Genomic DNA, 19,279 nt, shown 5'->3' on the forward strand with positions numbered 1-19,279 from the left:
ATCTGCTAAGTGCGCAAAGGGGTTCCGTGCGTCCCATCCCCCCATGAATCTGCTAAGTGCGCAAAGGGGTTCCGTGCGTCCCATCCCCCCATGAATCTGCTAAGTGCGCAAAGGGGTTCCGTGCGTCCCATCCCCCCATGAATCTGCTAAGTGCGCAAAGGGGTTCCGTGCGTCCCATCCCCCCATGAATCTGCTAAGTGCGCAAAGGGGTTCCGTGCGTCCCATCCCCCCATGAATCTGCTAAGTGCGCAAAGGGGTTCCGTGCGTCCCATCCCCCCATGAATCTGCTAAGTGCGCAAAGGGGTTCCGTGCGTCCCATCCCCCCATGAATCTGCTAAGTGCGCAAAGGGGTTCCGTGCGTCCCATCCCCCCATGAATCTGCTAAGTGCGCAAAGGGGTTCCGTGCGTCCCATCCCCCCATGAATCTGCTAAGTGCGCAAAGGGGTTCCGTGCGTCCCATCCCCCCATGAATCTGCTAAGTGCGCAAAGGGGTTCCGTGCGTCCCATCCCCCCATGAATCTGCTAAGTGCGCAAAGGGGTTCCGTGCGTCCCATCCCCCCATGAATCTGCTAAGTGCGCAAAGGGGTTCCGTGCGTCCCATCCCCCCATGAATCTGCTAAGTGCGCAAAGGGGTTCCGTGCGTCCCATCCCCCCATGAATCTGCTAAGTGCGCAAAGGGGTTCCGTGCGTCCCATCCCCCCATGAATCTGCTAAGTGCGCAAAGGGGTTCCGTGCGTCCCATCCCCCCATGAATCTGCTAAGTGCGCAAAGGGGTTCCGTGCGTCCCATCCCCCCATGAATCTGCTAAGTGCGCAAAGGGGTTCCGTGCGTCCCATCCCCCCATGAATCTGCTAAGTGCGCAAAGGGGTTCCGTGCGTCCCATCCCCCCATGAATCTGCTAAGTGCGCAAAGGGGTTCCGTGCGTCCCATCCCCCCATGAATCTGCTAAGTGCGCAAAGGGGTTCCGTGCGTCCCATCCCCCCATGAATCTGCTAAGTGCGCAAAGGGGTTCCGTGCGTCCCATCCCCCCATGAATCTGCTAAGTGCGCAAAGGGGTTCCGTGCGTCCCATCCCCCCATGAATCTGCTAAGTGCGCAAAGGGGTTCCGTGCGTCCCATCCCCCCATGAATCTGCTAAGTGCGCAAAGGGGTTCCGTGCGTCCCATCCCCCCATGAATCTGCTAAGTGCGCAAAGGGGTTCCGTGCGTCCCATCCCCCCATGAATCTGCTAAGTGCGCAAAGGGGTTCCGTGCGTCCCATCCCCCCATGAATCTGCTAAGTGCGCAAAGGGGTTCCGTGCGTCCCATCCCCCCATGAATCTGCTAAGTGCGCAAAGGGGTTCCGTGCGTCCCATCCCCCCATGAATCTGCTAAGTGCGCAAAGGGGTTCCGTGCGTCCCATCCCCCCATGAATCTGCTAAGTGCGCAAAGGGGTTCCGTGCGTCCCATCCCCCCATGAATCTGCTAAGTGCGCAAAGGGGTTCCGTGCGTCCCATCCCCCCATGAATCTGCTAAGTGCGCAAAGGGGTTCCGTGCGTCCATCCCCCCATGAATCTGCTAAGTGCGCAAAGGGGTTCCGTGCGTCCCATCCCCCCATGAATCTGCTAAGTGCGCAAAGGGGTTCCGTGCGTCCCATCCCCCCATGAATCTGCTAAGTGCGCAAAGGGGTTCCGTGCGTCCCATCCCCCCATGAATCTGCTAAGTGCGCAAAGGGGTTCCGTGCGTCCCATCCCCCCATGAATCTGCTAAGTGCGCAAAGGGGTTCCGTGCGTCCCATCCCCCCATGAATCTGCTAAGTGCGCAAAGGGGTTCCGTGCGTCCCATCCCCCCATGAATCTACTAAGTGCGCAAAGGGGTTCCGTGCGTCCCATCCCCCCATGAATCTACTAAGTGCGCAAAGGGGTTCCGTGCGTCCCATCCCCCCATGAATCTACTAAGTGCGCAAAGGGGTTCCGTGCGTCCCATCCCCCCATGAATCTACTAAGTGCGCAAAGGGGTTCCGTGCGTCCCATCCCCCCATGAATCTACTAAGTGCGCAAAGGGGTTCCGTGCGTCCCATCCCCCCATGAATCTGCTAAGTGCGCAAAGGGGTTCCGTGCGTCCCATCCCCCCATGAATCTGCTAAGTGCGCAAAGGGGTTCCGTGCGTCCCATCCCCCCATGAATCTGCTAAGTGCGCAAAGGGGTTCCGTGCGTCCCATCCCCCCATGAATCTGCTAAGTGCGCAAAGGGGTTCCGTGCGTCCCATCCCCCCATGAATCTGCTAAGTGCGCAAAGGGGTTCCGTGCGTCCCATCCCCCCATGAATCTGCTAAGTGCGCAAAGGGGTTCCGTGCGTCCCATCCCCCCATGAATCTGCTAAGTGCGCAAAGGGGTTCCGTGCGTCCCATCCCCCCATGAATCTGCTAAGTGCGCAAAGGGGTTCCGTGCGTCCCATCCCCCATGAATCTGCTAAGTGCGCAAAGGGGTTCCGTGCGTCCCATCCCCCCATGAATCTGCTAAGTGCGCAAAGGGGTTCCGTGCGTCCCATCCCCCCATGAATCTACTAAGTGCGCAAAGGGGTTCCGTGCGTCCCATCCCCCCATGAATCTACTAAGTGCGCAAAGGGGTTCCGTGCGTCCCATCCCCCCATGAATCTACTAAGTGCGCAAAGGGGTTCCGTGCGTCCCATCCCCCCATGAATCTACTAAGTGCGCAAAGGGGTTCCGTGCGTCCCATCCCCCCATGAATCTGCTAAGTGCGCAAAGGGGTTCCGTGCGTCCCATCCCCCCATGAATCTGCTAAGTGCGCAAAGGGGTTCCGTGCGTCCCATCCCCCCATGAATCTGCTAAGTGCGCAAAGGGGTTCCGTGCGTCCCATCCCCCCATGAATCTGCTAAGTGCGCAAAGGGGTTCCGTGCGTCCCATCCCCCCATGAATCTGCTAAGTGCGCAAAGGGGTTCCGTGCGTCCCATCCCCCCATGAATCTGCTAAGTGCGCAAAGGGGTTCCGTGCGTCCCATCCCCCCATGAATCTGCTAAGTGCGCAAAGGGGTTCCGTGCGTCCCATCCCCCCATGAATCTGCTAAGTGCGCAAAGGGGTTCCGTGCGTCCCATCCCCCCATGAATCTGCTAAGTGCGCAAAGGGGTTCCGTGCGTCCCATCCCCCCATGAATCTACTAAGTGCGCAAAGGGGTTCCGTGCGTCCCATCCCCCCATGAATCTACTAAGTGCGCAAAGGGGTTCCGTGCGTCCCATCCCCCATGAATCTACTAAGTGCGCAAAGGGGTTCCGTGCGTCCCATCCCCCCATGAATCTACTAAGTGCGCAAAGGGGTTCCGTGCGTCCCATCCCCCCATGAATCTACTAAGTGCGCAAAGGGGTTCCGTGCGTCCCATCCCCCCATGAATCTACAAAGTGCGCAAAGGGGTTCCGTGCGTCCCATCCCCCCATGAATCTGCTAAGTGCGCAAAGGGGTTCCGTGCGTCCCATCCCCCCATGAATCTGCTAAGTGCGCAAAGGGGGTCCGTGCGTCCCATCCCCCCATGAATCTGCTAAGTGCGCAAAGGGGTCCGTGCGTCCCATCCCCCCATGAATCTGCTAAGTGCGCAAAGGGGTTCCGTGCGTCCCATCCCCCCATGAATCTGCTAAGTGCGCAAAGGGGTTCCGTGCGTCCCATCCCCCCATGAATCTGCTAAGTGCGCAAAGGGGTTCCGTGCGTCCCATCCCCCCATGAATCTGCTAAGTGCGCAAAGGGGTTCCGTGCGTCCCATCCCCCCATGAATCTGCTAAGTGCGCAAAGGGGTTCCGTGCGTCCCATCCCCCCATGAATCTACTAAGTGCGCAAAGGGGTTCCGTGCGTCCCATCCCCCCATGAATCTACTAAGTGCGCAAAGGGGTTCCGTGCGTCCCATCCCCCCATGAATCTACTAAGTGCGCAAAGGGGTTCCGTGCGTCCCATCCCCCCATGAATCTGCTAAGTGCGCAAAGGGGTTCCGTGCGTCCCATCCCCCCATGAATCTGCTAAGTGCGCAAAGGGGTTCCGTGCGTCCCATCCCCCCATGAATCTGCTAAGTGCGCAAAGGGGTTCCGTGCGTCCCATCCCCCCATGAATCTGCTAAGTGCGCAAAGGGGTTCCGTGCGTCCCATCCCCCCATGAATCTGCTAAGTGCGCAAAGGGGTTCCGTGCGTCCCATCCCCCCATGAATCTGCTAAGTGCGCAAAGGGGTTCCGTGCGTCCCATCCCCCCATGAATCTGCTAAGTGCGCAAAGGGGTTCCGTGCGTCCCATCCCCCCATGAATCTGCTAAGTGCGCAAAGGGGTTCCGTGCGTCCCATCCCCCCATGAATCTGCTAAGTGCGCAAAGGGGTTCCGTGCGTCCCATCCCCCCATGAATCTGCTAAGTGCGCAAAGGGGTTCCGTGCGTCCCATCCCCCCATGAATCTGCTAAGTGCGCAAAGGGGTTCCGTGCGTCCCATCCCCCCATGAATCTACTAAGTGCGCAAAGGGGTTCCGTGCGTCCCATCCCCCCATGAATCTACTAAGTGCGCAAAGGGGTTCCGTGCGTCCCATCCCCCCATGAATCTACTAAGTGCGCAAAGGGGTTCCGTGCGTCCCATCCCCCCATGAATCTGCTAAGTGCGCAAAGGGGTTCCGTGCGTCCCATCCCCCCATGAATCTGCTAAGTGCGCAAAGGGGTTCCGTGCGTCCCATCCCCCCATGAATCTGCTAAGTGCGCAAAGGGGTTCCGTGCGTCCCATCCCCCCATGAATCTGCTAAGTGCGCAAAGGGGTTCCGTGCGTCCCATCCCCCCATGAATCTGCTAAGTGCGCAAAGGGGTTCCGTGCGTCCCATCCCCCCATGAATCTGCTAAGTGCGCAAAGGGGTTCCGTGCGTCCCATCCCCCCATGAATCTGCTAAGTGCGCAAAGGGGTTCCGTGCGTCCCATCCCCCCATGAATCTGCTAAGTGCGCAAAGGGGTTCCGTGCGTCCCATCCCCCCATGAATCTGCTAAGTGCGCAAAGGGGTTCCGTGCGTCCCATCCCCCCATGAATCTGCTAAGTGCGCAAAGGGGTTCCGTGCGTCCCATCCCCCCATGAATCTGCTAAGTGCGCAAAGGGGTTCCGTGCGTCCCATCCCCCCATGAATCTGCTAAGTGCGCAAAGGGGTTCCGTGCGTCCCATCCCCCCATGAATCTGCTAAGTGCGCAAAGGGGTTCCGTGCGTCCCATCCCCCCATGAATCTGCTAAGTGCGCAAAGGGGTTCCGTGCGTCCCATCCCCCCATGAATCTGCTAAGTGCGCAAAGGGGTTCCGTGCGTCCCATCCCCCCATGAATCTGCTAAGTGCGCAAAGGGGTTCCGTGCGTCCCATCCCCCCATGAATCTGCTAAGTGCGCAAAGGGGTTCCGTGCGTCCCATCCCCCCATGAATCTGCTAAGTGCGCAAAGGGGTTCCGTGCGTCCCATCCCCCCATGAATCTGCTAAGTGCGCAAAGGGGTTCCGTGCGTCCCATCCCCCCATGAATCTGCTAAGTGCGCAAAGGGGTTCCGTGCGTCCCATCCCCCCATGAATCTGCTAAGTGCGCAAAGGGGTTCCGTGCGTCCCATCCCCCCATGAATCTGCTAAGTGCGCAAAGGGGTTCCGTGCGTCCCATCCCCCCATGAATCTGCTAAGTGCGCAAAGGGGTTCCGTGCGTCCCATCCCCCCATGAATCTGCTAAGTGCGCAAAGGGGTTCCGTGCGTCCCATCCCCCCATGAATCTGCTAAGTGCGCAAAGGGGTTCCGTGCGTCCCATCCCCCCATGAATCTGCTAAGTGCGCAAAGGGGTTCCGTGCGTCCCATCCCCCCATGAATCTGCTAAGTGCGCAAAGGGGTTCCGTGCGTCCCATCCCCCCATGAATCTGCTAAGTGCGCAAAGGGGTTCCGTGCGTCCCATCCCCCCATGAATCTGCTAAGTGCGCAAAGGGGTTCCGTGCGTCCCATCCCCCCATGAATCTGCTAAGTGCGCAAAGGGGTTCCGTGCGTCCCATCCCCCCATGAATCTGCTAAGTGCGCAAAGGGGTTCCGTGCGTCCCATCCCCCCATGAATCTGCTAAGTGCGCAAAGGGGTTCCGTGCGTCCCATCCCCCCATGAATCTGCTAAGTGCGCAAAGGGGTTCCGTGCGTCCCATCCCCCCATGAATCTGCTAAGTGCGCAAAGGGGTTCCGTGCGTCCCATCCCCCCATGAATCTGCTAAGTGCGCAAAGGGGTTCCGTGCGTCCCATCCCCCCATGAATCTGCTAAGTGCGCAAAGGGGTTCCGTGCGTCCCATCCCCCCATGAATCTGCTAAGTGCGCAAAGGGGTTCCGTGCGTCCCATCCCCCCATGAATCTGCTAAGTGCGCAAAGGGGTTCCGTGCGTCCCATCCCCCCATGAATCTGCTAAGTGCGCAAAGGGGTTCCGTGCGTCCCATCCCCCCATGAATCTGCTAAGTGCGCAAAGGGGTTCCGTGCGTCCCATCCCCCCATGAATCTGCTAAGTGCGCAAAGGGGTTCCGTGCGTCCCATCCCCCCATGAATCTGCTAAGTGCGCAAAGGGGTTCCGTGCGTCCCATCCCCCCATGAATCTGCTAAGTGCGCAAGGGGTTCCGTGCGTCCCATCCCCCCATGAATCTGCTAAGTGCGCAAAGGGGTTCCGTGCGTCCCATCCCCCCATGAATCTGCTAAGTGCGCAAAGGGGTTCCGTGCGTCCCATCCCCCCATGAATCTGCTAAGTGCGCAAAGGGGTTCCGTGCGTCCCATCCCCCCATGAATCTGCTAAGTGCGCAAAGGGGTTCCGTGCGTCCCATCCCCCCATGAATCTGCTAAGTGCGCAAAGGGGTTCCGTGCGTCCCATCCCCCCATGAATCTGCTAAGTGCGCAAAGGGGTTCCGTGCGTCCCATCCCCCCATGAATCTGCAAAGTGCGCAAAGGGGTTCCGTGCGTCCCATCCCCCCATGAATCTGCAAAGTGCGCAAAGGGGGTCCGTGCGTCCCATCCCCCCATGAATCTGCTAAGTGCGCAAAGGGGGTCCGTGCGTCCCATCCCCCCATGAATCTGCTAAGTGCGCAAAGGGGTTCCGTGCGTCCCATCCCCCATGAATCTGCTAAGTGCGCAAAGGGGTTCCGTGCGTCCCATCCCCCCATGAATCTGCTAAGTGCGCAAAGGGGTTCCGTGCGTCCCATCCCCCCATGAATCTGCTAAGTGCGCAAAGGGGTTCCGTGCGTCCCATCCCCCCATGAATCTGCTAAGTGCGCAAAGGGGTTCCGTGCGTCCCATCCCCCCATGAATCTGCTAAGTGCGCAAAGGGGTTCCGTGCGTCCCATCCCCCCATGAATCTGCTAAGTGCGCAAAGGGGTTCCGTGCGTCCCATCCCCCCATGAATCTGCTAAGTGCGCAAAGGGGTTCCGTGCGTCCCATCCCCCCATGAATCTGCTAAGTGCGCAAAGGGGTTCCGTGCGTCCCATCCCCCCATGAATCTGCTAAGTGCGCAAAGGGGTTCCGTGCGTCCCATCCCCCCATGAATCTGCTAAGTGCGCAAAGGGGTTCCGTGCGTCCCATCCCCCCATGAATCTGCTAAGTGCGCAAAGGGGTTCCGTGCGTCCCATCCCCCCATGAATCTGCTAAGTGCGCAAAGGGGTTCCGTGCGTCCCATCCCCCCATGAATCTGCTAAGTGCGCAAAGGGGTTCCGTGCGTCCCATCCCCCCATGAATCTGCTAAGTGCGCAAAGGGGTTCCGTGCGTCCCATCCCCCCATGAATCTGCTAAGTGCGCAAAGGGGTTCCGTGCGTCCCATCCCCCCATGAATCTGCTAAGTGCGCAAAGGGGTTCCGTGCGTCCCATCCCCCCATGAATCTGCTAAGTGCGCAAAGGGGTTCCGTGCGTCCCATCCCCCCATGAATCTGCTAAGTGCGCAAAGGGGTTCCGTGCGTCCCATCCCCCCATGAATCTGCTAAGTGCGCAAAGGGGTTCCGTGCGTCCCATCCCCCCATGAATCTGCTAAGTGCGCAAAGGGGTTCCGTGCGTCCCATCCCCCCATGAATCTGCTAAGTGCGCAAAGGGGTTCCGTGCGTCCCATCCCCCCATGAATCTGCTAAGTGCGCAAAGGGGTTCCGTGCGTCCCATCCCCCCATGAATCTGCTAAGTGCGCAAAGGGGTTCCGTGCGTCCCATCCCCCCATGAATCTGCTAAGTGCGCAAAGGGGTTCCGTGCGTCCCATCCCCCCATGAATCTGCTAAGTGCGCAAAGGGGTTCCGTGCGTCCCATCCCCCCATGAATCTGCTAAGTGCGCAAAGGGGTTCCGTGCGTCCCATCCCCCCATGAATCTGCTAAGTGCGCAAAGGGGTTCCGTGCGTCCCATCCCCCCATGAATCTGCTAAGTGCGCAAAGGGGTTCCGTGCGTCCCATCCCCCCATGAATCTGCTAAGTGCGCAAAGGGGTTCCGTGCGTCCCATCCCCCCATGAATCTGCTAAGTGCGCAAAGGGGTTCCGTGCGTCCCATCCCCCCATGAATCTGCTAAGTGCGCAAAGGGGTTCCGTGCGTCCCATCCCCCCATGAATCTGCTAAGTGCGCAAAGGGGTTCCGTGCGTCCCATCCCCCCATGAATCTGCTAAGTGCGCAAAGGGGTTCCGTGCGTCCCATCCCCCCATGAATCTGCTAAGTGCGCAAAGGGGTTCCGTGCGTCCCATCCCCCCATGAATCTGCTAAGTGCGCAAAGGGGTTCCGTGCGTCCCATCCCCCCATGAATCTGCTAAGTGCGCAAAGGGGTTCCGTGCGTCCCATCCCCCCATGAATCTGCTAAGTGCGCAAAGGGGTTCCGTGCGTCCCATCCCCCCATGAATCTGCTAAGTGCGCAAAGGGGTTCCGTGCGTCCCATCCCCCCATGAATCTGCTAAGTGCGCAAAGGGGTTCCGTGCGTCCCATCCCCCCATGAATCTGCTAAGTGCGCAAAGGGGTTCCGTGCGTCCCATCCCCCCATGAATCTGCTAAGTGCGCAAAGGGGTTCCGTGCGTCCCATCCCCCCATGAATCTGCTAAGTGCGCAAAGGGGTTCCGTGCGTCCCATCCCCCCATGAATCTGCTAAGTGCGCAAAGGGGTTCCGTGCGTCCCATCCCCCCATGAATCTGCTAAGTGCGCAAAGGGGTTCCGTGCGTCCCATCCCCCCCATGAATCTGCTAAGTGCGCAAAGGGGTTCCGTGCGTCCCATCCCCCCATGAATCTGCTAAGTGCGCAAAGGGGTTCCGTGCGTCCCATCCCCCCATGAATCTGCTAAGTGCGCAAAGGGGTTCCGTGCGTCCCATCCCCCCATGAATCTGCTAAGTGCGCAAAGGGGTTCCGTGCGTCCCATCCCCCCATGAATCTGCTAAGTGCGCAAAGGGGTTCCGTGCGTCCCATCCCCCCATGAATCTGCTAAGTGCGCAAAGGGGTTCCGTGCGTCCCATCCCCCCATGAATCTGCTAAGTGCGCAAAGGGGTTCCGTGCGTCCCATCCCCCCATGAATCTGCTAAGTGCGCAAAGGGGTTCCGTGCGTCCCATCCCCCCATGAATCTGCTAAGTGCGCAAAGGGGTTCCGTGCGTCCCATCCCCCCATGAATCTGCTAAGTGCGCAAAGGGGTTCCGTGCGTCCCATCCCCCCATGAATCTGCTAAGTGCGCAAAGGGGTTCCGTGCGTCCCATCCCCCCATGAATCTGCTAAGTGCGCAAAGGGGTTCCGTGCGTCCCATCCCCCCATGAATCTGCTAAGTGCGCAAAGGGGTTCCGTGCGTCCCATCCCCCCATGAATCTGCTAAGTGCGCAAAGGGGTTCCGTGCGTCCATCCCCCCATGAATCTGCTAAGTGCGCAAAGGGGTTCCGTGCGTCCCATCCCCCCATGAATCTGCTAAGTGCGCAAAGGGGTTCCGTGCGTCCCATCCCCCCATGAATCTGCTAAGTGCGCAAAGGGGTTCCGTGCGTCCCATCCCCCCATGAATCTGCTAAGTGCGCAAAGGGGTTCCGTGCGTCCCATCCCCCCATGAATCTGCTAAGTGCGCAAAGGGGTTCCGTGCGTCCCATCCCCCCATGAATCTGCTAAGTGCGCAAAGGGGTTCCGTGCGTCCCATCCCCCCATGAATCTGCTAAGTGCGCAAAGGGGTTCCGTGCGTCCCATCCCCCCATGAATCTGCTAAGTGCGCAAAGGGGTTCCGTGCGTCCCATCCCCCCATGAATCTGCTAAGTGCGCAAAGGGGTTCCGTGCGTCCCATCCCCCCATGAATCTGCTAAGTGCGCAAAGGGGTTCCGTGCGTCCCATCCCCCCATGAATCTGCTAAGTGCGCAAAGGGGTTCCGTGCGTCCCATCCCCCCATGAATCTGCTAAGTGCGCAAAGGGGTTCCGTGCGTCCCATCCCCCCATGAATCTGCTAAGTGCGCAAAGGGGTTCCGTGCGTCCCATCCCCCCATGAATCTGCTAAGTGCGCAAAGGGGTTCCGTGCGTCCCATCCCCCCATGAATCTGCTAAGTGCGCAAAGGGGTTCCGTGCGTCCCATCCCCCCATGAATCTGCTAAGTGCGCAAAGGGGTTCCGTGCGTCCCATCCCCCCATGAATCTGCTAAGTGCGCAAAGGGGTTCCGTGCGTCCCATCCCCCCATGAATCTGCTAAGTGCGCAAAGGGGTTCCGTGCGTCCCATCCCCCCATGAATCTGCTAAGTGCGCAAAGGGGTTCCGTGCGTCCCATCCCCCCATGAATCTGCTAAGTGCGCAAAGGGGTTCCGTGCGTCCCATCCCCCCATGAATCTGCTAAGTGCGCAAAGGGGTTCCGTGCGTCCCATCCCCCCATGAATCTGCTAAGTGCGCAAAGGGGTTCCGTGCGTCCCATCCCCCCATGAATCTGCTAAGTGCGCAAAGGGGTTCCGTGCGTCCCATCCCCCCATGAATCTGCTAAGTGCGCAAAGGGGTTCCGTGCGTCCCATCCCCCCATGAATCTGCTAAGTGCGCAAAGGGGTTCCGTGCGTCCCATCCCCCCATGAATCTGCTAAGTGCGCAAAGGGGTTCCGTGCGTCCCATCCCCCATGAATCTGCTAAGTGCGCAAAGGGGTTCCGTGCGTCCCATCCCCCCATGAATCTGCTAAGTGCGCAAAGGGGTTCCGTGCGTCCCATCCCCCCATGAATCTGCTAAGTGCGCAAAGGGGTTCCGTGCGTCCCATCCCCCCATGAATCTGCTAAGTGCGCAAAGGGGTTCCGTGCGTCCCATCCCCCCATGAATCTGCTAAGTGCGCAAAGGGGTTCCGTGCGTCCCATCCCCCCATGAATCTGCTAAGTGCGCAAAGGGGTTCCGTGCGTCCCATCCCCCATGAATCTGCTAAGTGCGCAAAGGGGTTCCGTGCGTCCCATCCCCCCATGAATCTGCTAAGTGCGCAAAGGGGTTCCGTGCGTCCCATCCCCCCATGAATCTGCTAAGTGCGCAAAGGGGTTCCGTGCGTCCCATCCCCCCATGAATCTGCTAAGTGCGCAAAGGGGTTCCGTGCGTCCCATCCCCCCATGAATCTGCTAAGTGCGCAAAGGGGTTCCGTGCGTCCCATCCCCCCATGAATCTGCTAAGTGCGCAAAGGGGTTCCGTGCGTCCCATCCCCCCATGAATCTACTAAGTGCGCAAAGGGGTTCCGTGCGTCCCATCCCCCCATGAATCTGCTAAGTGCGCAAAGGGGTTCCGTGCGTCCCATCCCCCCATGAATCTGCTAAGTGCGCAAAGGGGTTCCGTGCGTCCCATCCCCCCATGAATCTGCTAAGTGCGCAAAGGGGTTCCGTGCGTCCCATCCCCCCATGAATCTGCTAAGTGCGCAAAGGGGTTCCGTGCGTCCCATCCCCCCATGAATCTGCTAAGTGCGCAAAGGGGTTCCGTGCGTCCCATCCCCCCATGAATCTGCTAAGTGCGCAAAGGGGTTCCGTGCGTCCCATCCCCCCATGAATCTGCTAAGTGCGCAAAGGGGTTCCGTGCGTCCCATCCCCCCATGAATCTGCTAAGTGCGCAAAGGGGTTCCGTGCGTCCCATCCCCCCATGAATCTGCTAAGTGCGCAAAGGGGTTCCGTGCGTCCCATCCCCCCATGAATCTGCTAAGTGCGCAAAGGGGTTCCGTGCGTCCCATCCCCCCATGAATCTGCTAAGTGCGCAAAGGGGTTCCGTGCGTCCCATCCCCCCATGAATCTGCTAAGTGCGCAAAGGGGTTCCGTGCGTCCCATCCCCCCATGAATCTGCTAAGTGCGCAAAGGGGTTCCGTGCGTCCCATCCCCCCATGAATCTGCTAAGTGCGCAAAGGGGTTCCGTGCGTCCCATCCCCCCATGAATCTGCTAAGTGCGCAAAGGGGTTCCGTGCGTCCCATCCCCCCATGAATCTGCTAAGTGCGCAAAGGGGTTCCGTGCGTCCCATCCCCCCATGAATCTGCTAAGTGCGCAAAGGGGTTCCGTGCGTCCCATCCCCCCATGAATCTGCTAAGTGCGCAAAGGGGTTCCGTGCGTCCCATCCCCCCATGAATCTGCTAAGTGCGCAAAGGGGTTCCGTGCGTCCCATCCCCCCATGAATCTGCTAAGTGCGCAAAGGGGTTCCGTGCGTCCCATCCCCCCATGAATCTGCTAAGTGCGCAAAGGGGTTCCGTGCGTCCCATCCCCCCATGAATCTGCTAAGTGCGCAAAGGGGTTCCGTGCGTCCCATCCCCCCATGAATCTGCTAAGTGCGCAAAGGGGTTCCGTGCGTCCCATCCCCCCATGAATCTGCTAAGTGCGCAAAGGGGTTCCGTGCGTCCCATCCCCCATGAATCTACTAAGTGCGCAAAGGGGTTCCGTGCGTCCCATCCCCCCATGAATCTACTAAGTGCGCAAAGGGGTTCCGTGCGTCCCATCCCCCCATGAATCTACTAAGTGCGCAAAGGGGTTCCGTGCGTCCCATCCCCCATGAATCTGCTAAGTGCGCAAAGGGGTTCCGTGCGTCCCATCCCCCCATGAATCTGCTAAGTGCGCAAAGGGGTTCCGTGCGTCCCATCCCCCCATGAATCTGCTAAGTGCGCAAAGGGGTTCCGTGCGTCCCATCCCCCCATGAATCTGCTAAGTGCGCAAAGGGGTTCCGTGCGTCCCATCCCCCCATGAATCTGCTAAGTGCGCAAAGGGGTTCCGTGCGTCCCATCCCCCCATGAATCTGCTAAGTGCGCAAAGGGGTTCCGTGCGTCCCATCCCCCCATGAATCTGCTAAGTGCGCAAAGGGGTTCCGTGCGTCCCATCCCCCCATGAATCTGCTAAGTGCGCAAAGGGGTTCCGTGCGTCCCATCCCCCCATGAATCTGCTAAGTGCGCAAAGGGGTTCCGTGCGTCCCATCCCCCCATGAATCTGCTAAGTGCGCAAAGGGGTTCCGTGCGTCCCATCCCCCCATGAATCTGCTAAGTGCGCAAAGGGGTTCCGTGCGTCCCATCCCCCCATGAATCTGCTAAGTGCGCAAAGGGGTTCCGTGCGTCCCATCCCCCCATGAATCTGCTAAGTGCGCAAAGGGGTTCCGTGCGTCCCATCCCCCCATGAATCTACTAAGTGCGCAAAGGGGTTCCGTGCGTCCCATCCCCCCATGAATCTGCTAAGTGCGCAAAGGGGTTCCGTGCGTCCCATCCCCCCATGAATCTGCTAAGTGCGCAAAGGGGTTCCGTGCGTCCCATCCCCCCATGAATCTACTAAGTGCGCAAAGGGGTTCCGTGCGTCCCATCCCCCCATGAATCTGCTAAGTGCGCAAAGGGGTTCCGTGCGTCCCATCCCCCCATGAATCTGCTAAGTGCGCAAAGGGGTTCCGTGCGTCCCATCCCCCCATGAATCTGCTAAGTGCGCAAAGGGGTTCCGTGCGTCCCATCCCCCCATGAATCTACTAAGTGCGCAAAGGGGTTCCGTGCGTCCCATCCCCCCATGAATCTACTAAGTGCGCAAAGGGGTTCCGTGCGTCCCATCCCCCCATGAATCTGCTAAGTGCGCAAAGGGGTTCCGTGCGTCCCATCCCCCCATGAATCTGCTAAGTGCGCAAAGGGGTTCCGTGCGTCCCATCCCCCCATGAATCTGCTAAGTGCGCAAAGGGGTTCCGTGCGTCCCATCCCCCCATGAATCTGCTAAGTGCGCAAAGGGGTTCCGTGCGTCCCATCCCCCCATGAATCTGCTAAGTGCGCAAAGGGGTTCCGTGCGTCCCATCCCCCCATGAATCTGCTAAGTGCGCAAAGGGGTTCCGTGCGTCCCATCCCCCCATGAATCTGCTAAGTGCGCAAAGGGGTTCCGTGCGTCCCATCCCCCCATGAATCTGCTAAGTGCGCAAAGGGGTTCCGTGCGTCCCATCCCCCCATGAATCTGCTAAGTGCGCAAAGGGGTTCCGTGCGTCCCATCCCCCCATGAATCTGCTAAGTGCGCAAAGGGGTTCCGTGCGTCCCATCCCCCCATGAATCTACTAAGTGCGCAAAGGGGTTCCGTGCGTCCCATCCCCCCATGAATCTGCTAAGTGCGCAAAGGGGTTCCGTGCGTCCCATCCCCCCATGAATCTGCTAAGTGCGCAAAGGGGTTCCGTGCGTCCCATCCCCCCATGAATCTGCTAAGTGCGCAAAGGGGTTCCGTGCGTCCCATCCCCCCATGAATCTGCTAAGTGCGCAAAGGGGTTCCGTGCGTCCCATCCCCCCATGAATCTGCTAAGTGCGCAAAGGGGTTCCGTGCGTCCCATCCCCCCATGAATCTGCTAAGTGCGCAAAGGGGTTCCGTGCGTCCCATCCCCCCATGAATCTGCTAAGTGCGCAAAGGGGTTCCGTGCGTCCCATCCCCCCATGAATCTGCTAAGTGCGCAAAGGGGTTCCGTGCGTCCCATCCCCCCATGAATCTGCTAAGTGCGCAAAGGGGTTCCGTGCGTCCCATCCCCCCATGAATCTGCTAAGTGCGCAAAGGGGTTCCGTGCGTCCCATCCCCCCATGAATCTGCTAAGTGCGCAAAGGGGTTCCGTGCGTCCCATCCCCCCATGAATCTGCTAAGTGCGCAAAGGGGTTCCGTGCGTCCCATCCCCCCATGAATCTGCTAAGTGCGCAAAGGGGTTCCGTGCGTCCCATCCCCCCATGAATCTGCTAAGTGCGCAAAGGGGTTCCGTGCGTCCCATCCCCCCATGAATCTGCTAAGTGCGCAAAGGGGTTCCGTGCGTCCCATCCCCCCATGAATCTGCTAAGTGCGCAAAGGGGTTCCGTGCGTCCCATCCCCCCATGAATCTGCTAAGTGCGCAAAGGGGTTCCGTGCGTCCCATCCCCCCATGAATCTGCTAAGTGCGCAAAGGGGTTCCGTGCGTCCCATCCCCCCATGAATCTGCTAAGTGCGCAAAGGGGTTCCGTGCGTCCCATCCCCCCATGAATCTGCTAAGTGCGCAAAGGGGTTCCGTGCGTCCCATCCCCCCATGAATCTGCTAAGTGCGCAAAGGGGTTCCGTGCGTCCCATCCCCCCATGAATCTGCTAAGTGCGCAAAGGGGTTCCGTGCGTCCCATCCCCCCATGAATCTGCTAAGTGCGCAAAGGGGTTCCGTGCGTCCCATCCCCCCATGAATCTGCTAAGTGCGCAAAGGGGTTCCGTGCGTCCCATCCCCCCATGAATCTGCTAAGTGCGCAAAGGGGTTCCGTGCGTCCCATCCCCCCATGAATCTGCTAAGTGCGCAAAGGGGTTCCGTGCGTCCCATCCCCCCATGAATCTGCTAAGTGCGCAAAGGGGTTCCGTGCGTCCCATCCCCCCATGAATCTGCTAAGTGCGCAAAGGGGTTCCGTGCGTCCCATCCCCCCATGAATCTGCTAAGTGCGCAAAGGGGTTCCGTGCGTCCCATCCCCCCATGAATCTACTAAGTGCGCAAAGGGGTTCCGTGCGTCCCATCCCCCCATGAATCTGCTAAGTGCGCAAAGGGGTTCCGTGCGTCCCATCCCCCCATGAATCTGCTAAGTGCGCAAAGGGGTTCCGTGCGTCCCATCCCCCCATGAATCTGCTAAGTGCGCAAAGGGGTTCCGTGCGTCCCATCCCCCCATGAATCTACTAAGTGCGCAAAGGGGTTCCGTGCGTCCCATCCCCCCATGAATCTACTAAGTGCGCAAAGGGGTTCCGTGCGTCCCATCCCCCCATGAATCTGCTAAGTGCGCAAAGGGGTTCCGTGCGTCCCATCCCCCCATGAATCTGCTAAGTGCGCAAAGGGGTTCCGTGCGTCCCATCCCCCCATGAATCTGCTAAGTGCGCAAAGGGGTTCCGTGCGTCCCATCCCCCCATGAATCTGCTAAGTGCGCAAAGGGGTTCCGTGCGTCCCATCCCCCCATGAATCTGCTAAGTGCGCAAAGGGGTTCCGTGCGTCCCATCCCCCCATGAATCTGCTAAGTGCGCAAAGGGGTTCCGTGCGTCCCATCCCCCCATGAATCTGCTAAGTGCGCAAAGGGGTTCCGTGCGTCCCATCCCCCCATGAATCTGCTAAGTGCGCAAAGGGGTTCCGTGCGTCCCATCCCCCCATGAATCTGCTAAGTGCGCAAAGGGGTTCCGTGCGTCCCATCCCCCCATGAATCTACTAAGTGCGCAAAGGGGTTCCGTGCGTCCCATCCCCCCATGAATCTACTAAGTGCGCAAAGGGGGTCCAATCTTCTTTTTATCTTAACGGCTTTAGGAGGTTCCCTATAAAGTGTTTCAGTTGACCGTATCGCTCTTCGTCCATTCTGGAGATTATTTCCCTCTTACTTCCTAATTCACTGAGTGCGCTTCATTGTCCCCCTAATTGTCCCCCTAAATTGTCCCCCCTAATTGTCCCCCCTAATTGTCCCCCCTAATTGTCCCCCCTAATTGGGCATCTTTCTGCTTTATCCATTTCCCTGTCATACTTTCTTTACCCGGTGGAAAAAACTTCATGGATCCTAGGAGCAATGACCCCAACATCTGACCATGACCCCTGACTGTGACCCCAACATCTGACCATGACCCCTGACTGTGACCCCAACATCTGACCATGACCCGACTGTGACCCCAACATCTGACCATGACCCCAACATCTGACCATGACCCCTGACTGTGACCCCAACATCTGACCATGACAATGGACCCCAATCCCTGACTGTGACCCGAACATCTGACCATAACCCCTGACTGTGACCCCAATCTCTGACACCTGACTGTTACCCCTGACTGTGACCCCAACATCTGAAAATGACCCAACTGTGACCCCAACATCTGACCATGACCCCAACATCTGACCATAACAATGGACCCCAACCCCTGACTGTGACCCCAACATCTGACCATAACAATGGACCCCAACCCCTGACTGTGACCCCAACATCTGACCATGACAATGGACCCCAATCCCTGACTGTGACCCCAACATCTAACCATGACAATGGACCCCAACCCAACTGTGACCCCAACATCTGACCATGACAATGGACCCCAATGCCTGACTGTGACCCCAACATCTGACCATAACCCCTGACTGTGACCCCAATCTCTGACACCTGACTGTTACCCCTGACTGTGACCCCAACATCTGAAAATGACCCCAACATCTGACCATAACAATGGACCACAACCCCTGACTGTGACCCCAACATCTGACCATGACCCGTGACCCCAACATCTGAAAATGACCCAACTGTGACCCCAACATCTGACCATGACCCCAACATCTGACCATAACAATGGACCACAACCCCTGACTGTGACCCCAACATCTGACCATGACCCCAACATCTGACCATGACAATGGACCCCAATCCCTGACTGTGACCCCAACATCTAACCATGACAATGGACCCCAACCCCTGATTGTGACCCCAACATCTGACCATGACAATGGACCCCAATGCCTGACTGTGACCCCAACATCTGACCATGACCCCTGACTGTGACCCCAATCCGACACCTGACTGTGACCCCAACATCTGACCATGACCCCTGACCCCAACCCCTGATTGTGAACCCAACATCTGAGCCTGACCCCTGGCTGTGACCCCAACCCTTAACCATGATCTCTAACCCCAACCCCTTACTGTGACTCCAACATCTGACCAATACCTCACCCCAACCTCTGACCATAACCCCAACACCTGACCCCTGACCCCAACACCTCACCCCAACACCTGAACCCAACACCTGACCATGACCCCGACCCCTGACTGAATCCAACACCAGACCCTGACCATAACCCCAACCCGTGACCCAACACCTCACCCCAACCCCTAACCATGACACTGGAGCCCAACCCCTGACTGTGACCCAAACACCTGACCCCAACCCAACCCTTAACCATGACCTCTGACCCCAACCCCTTACTGTGACGCCAACATCTGACCCAATACCTCACCCCAACATCTGACCATGACAATAGACCCCAACCCCGGACTGTGACCCCAACATCTGACCATGACCCCTAACTATGACAATGGACCCCAACCCAACTGTGACCCCAACATCTGACCATGACAATAGACCCCAACCCCTGACTGTGACCCCAACATCTGACCATGACAATGGACCCCAACCCCTGACTGTGACCCCAACATCTGACCATGACAATGGACCCCAACCCCTAACTGTGACCCCAACATCAGACCATGACCCAACCCTTGACTGTGACCCAAACATCTGACCATGACCCCTGATTGTGACCCCAACCCCTGACACCAGACTGTGACCCCAACATCTGACCATGACCCCTGACCCCAACCCCTGATTGTGACCCCCAACACCTGACCCCAACCCCTGGCTGTGACCCCAACCCTTAACCATGACCTCTGACCCCAACCCCTTACTGTGACTCCAACATCTGAGCCCGACCCCTGGCTGTGACCCCAACCCTTAACCATGACCTCTGACCCCCAACCCCTTACTGTGACTCCAACATCTGACCCAATACCTCACCCCAACCTCTGACCATAACCCCTGTGACCCCAACACCTCACCCCAACCCCTGAACTCAACACCTGACCATGACCCCGACCCCTGACTGAATCCAACACCAGACCCTGACCCCTGATCATGACCCCAACCCGTGACCCAACACCTCACCCCAACCCCTAACCATGACACTGGAGCCCAACCCCTGACTGTGACCCAAACACCTGACCCCAACCCAACCCTTAACCATGACCTCTGACCCCAACCCCTTACTGTGACGCCAACATCTGACCCAATACCTCACCCCAACATCTGACCATGACAATAGACCCCAACCCCGGACTGTGACCCCAACATCTGACCATGACCCCTAACTATGACAATGGACCCCAACCCAACTGTGACCCCAACATCTGACCATGACA

General features: G+C 58.6%; 1 protein-coding gene across 1 annotated transcript in view; it reads right to left on the minus strand.

Moving 5' to 3' along the window:
* Nucleotides 1–19,279, minus strand: part of QPCTL (glutaminyl-peptide cyclotransferase like) — a 76,258-nt gene that overhangs the window by 43,564 nt on the left and 13,415 nt on the right. The gene's annotated exons all lie outside the window — the stretch shown is intronic.

The sequence above is a fragment of the Staurois parvus genome, unplaced genomic scaffold (genome assembly GCF_062004578.1).
Source record: "Staurois parvus isolate SC_StPar_1 unplaced genomic scaffold, SC_StPar_1.0 ptg002598l, whole genome shotgun sequence".
In the NCBI taxonomy this organism is placed as follows: Eukaryota; Metazoa; Chordata; class Amphibia; order Anura; family Ranidae; genus Staurois; species Staurois parvus.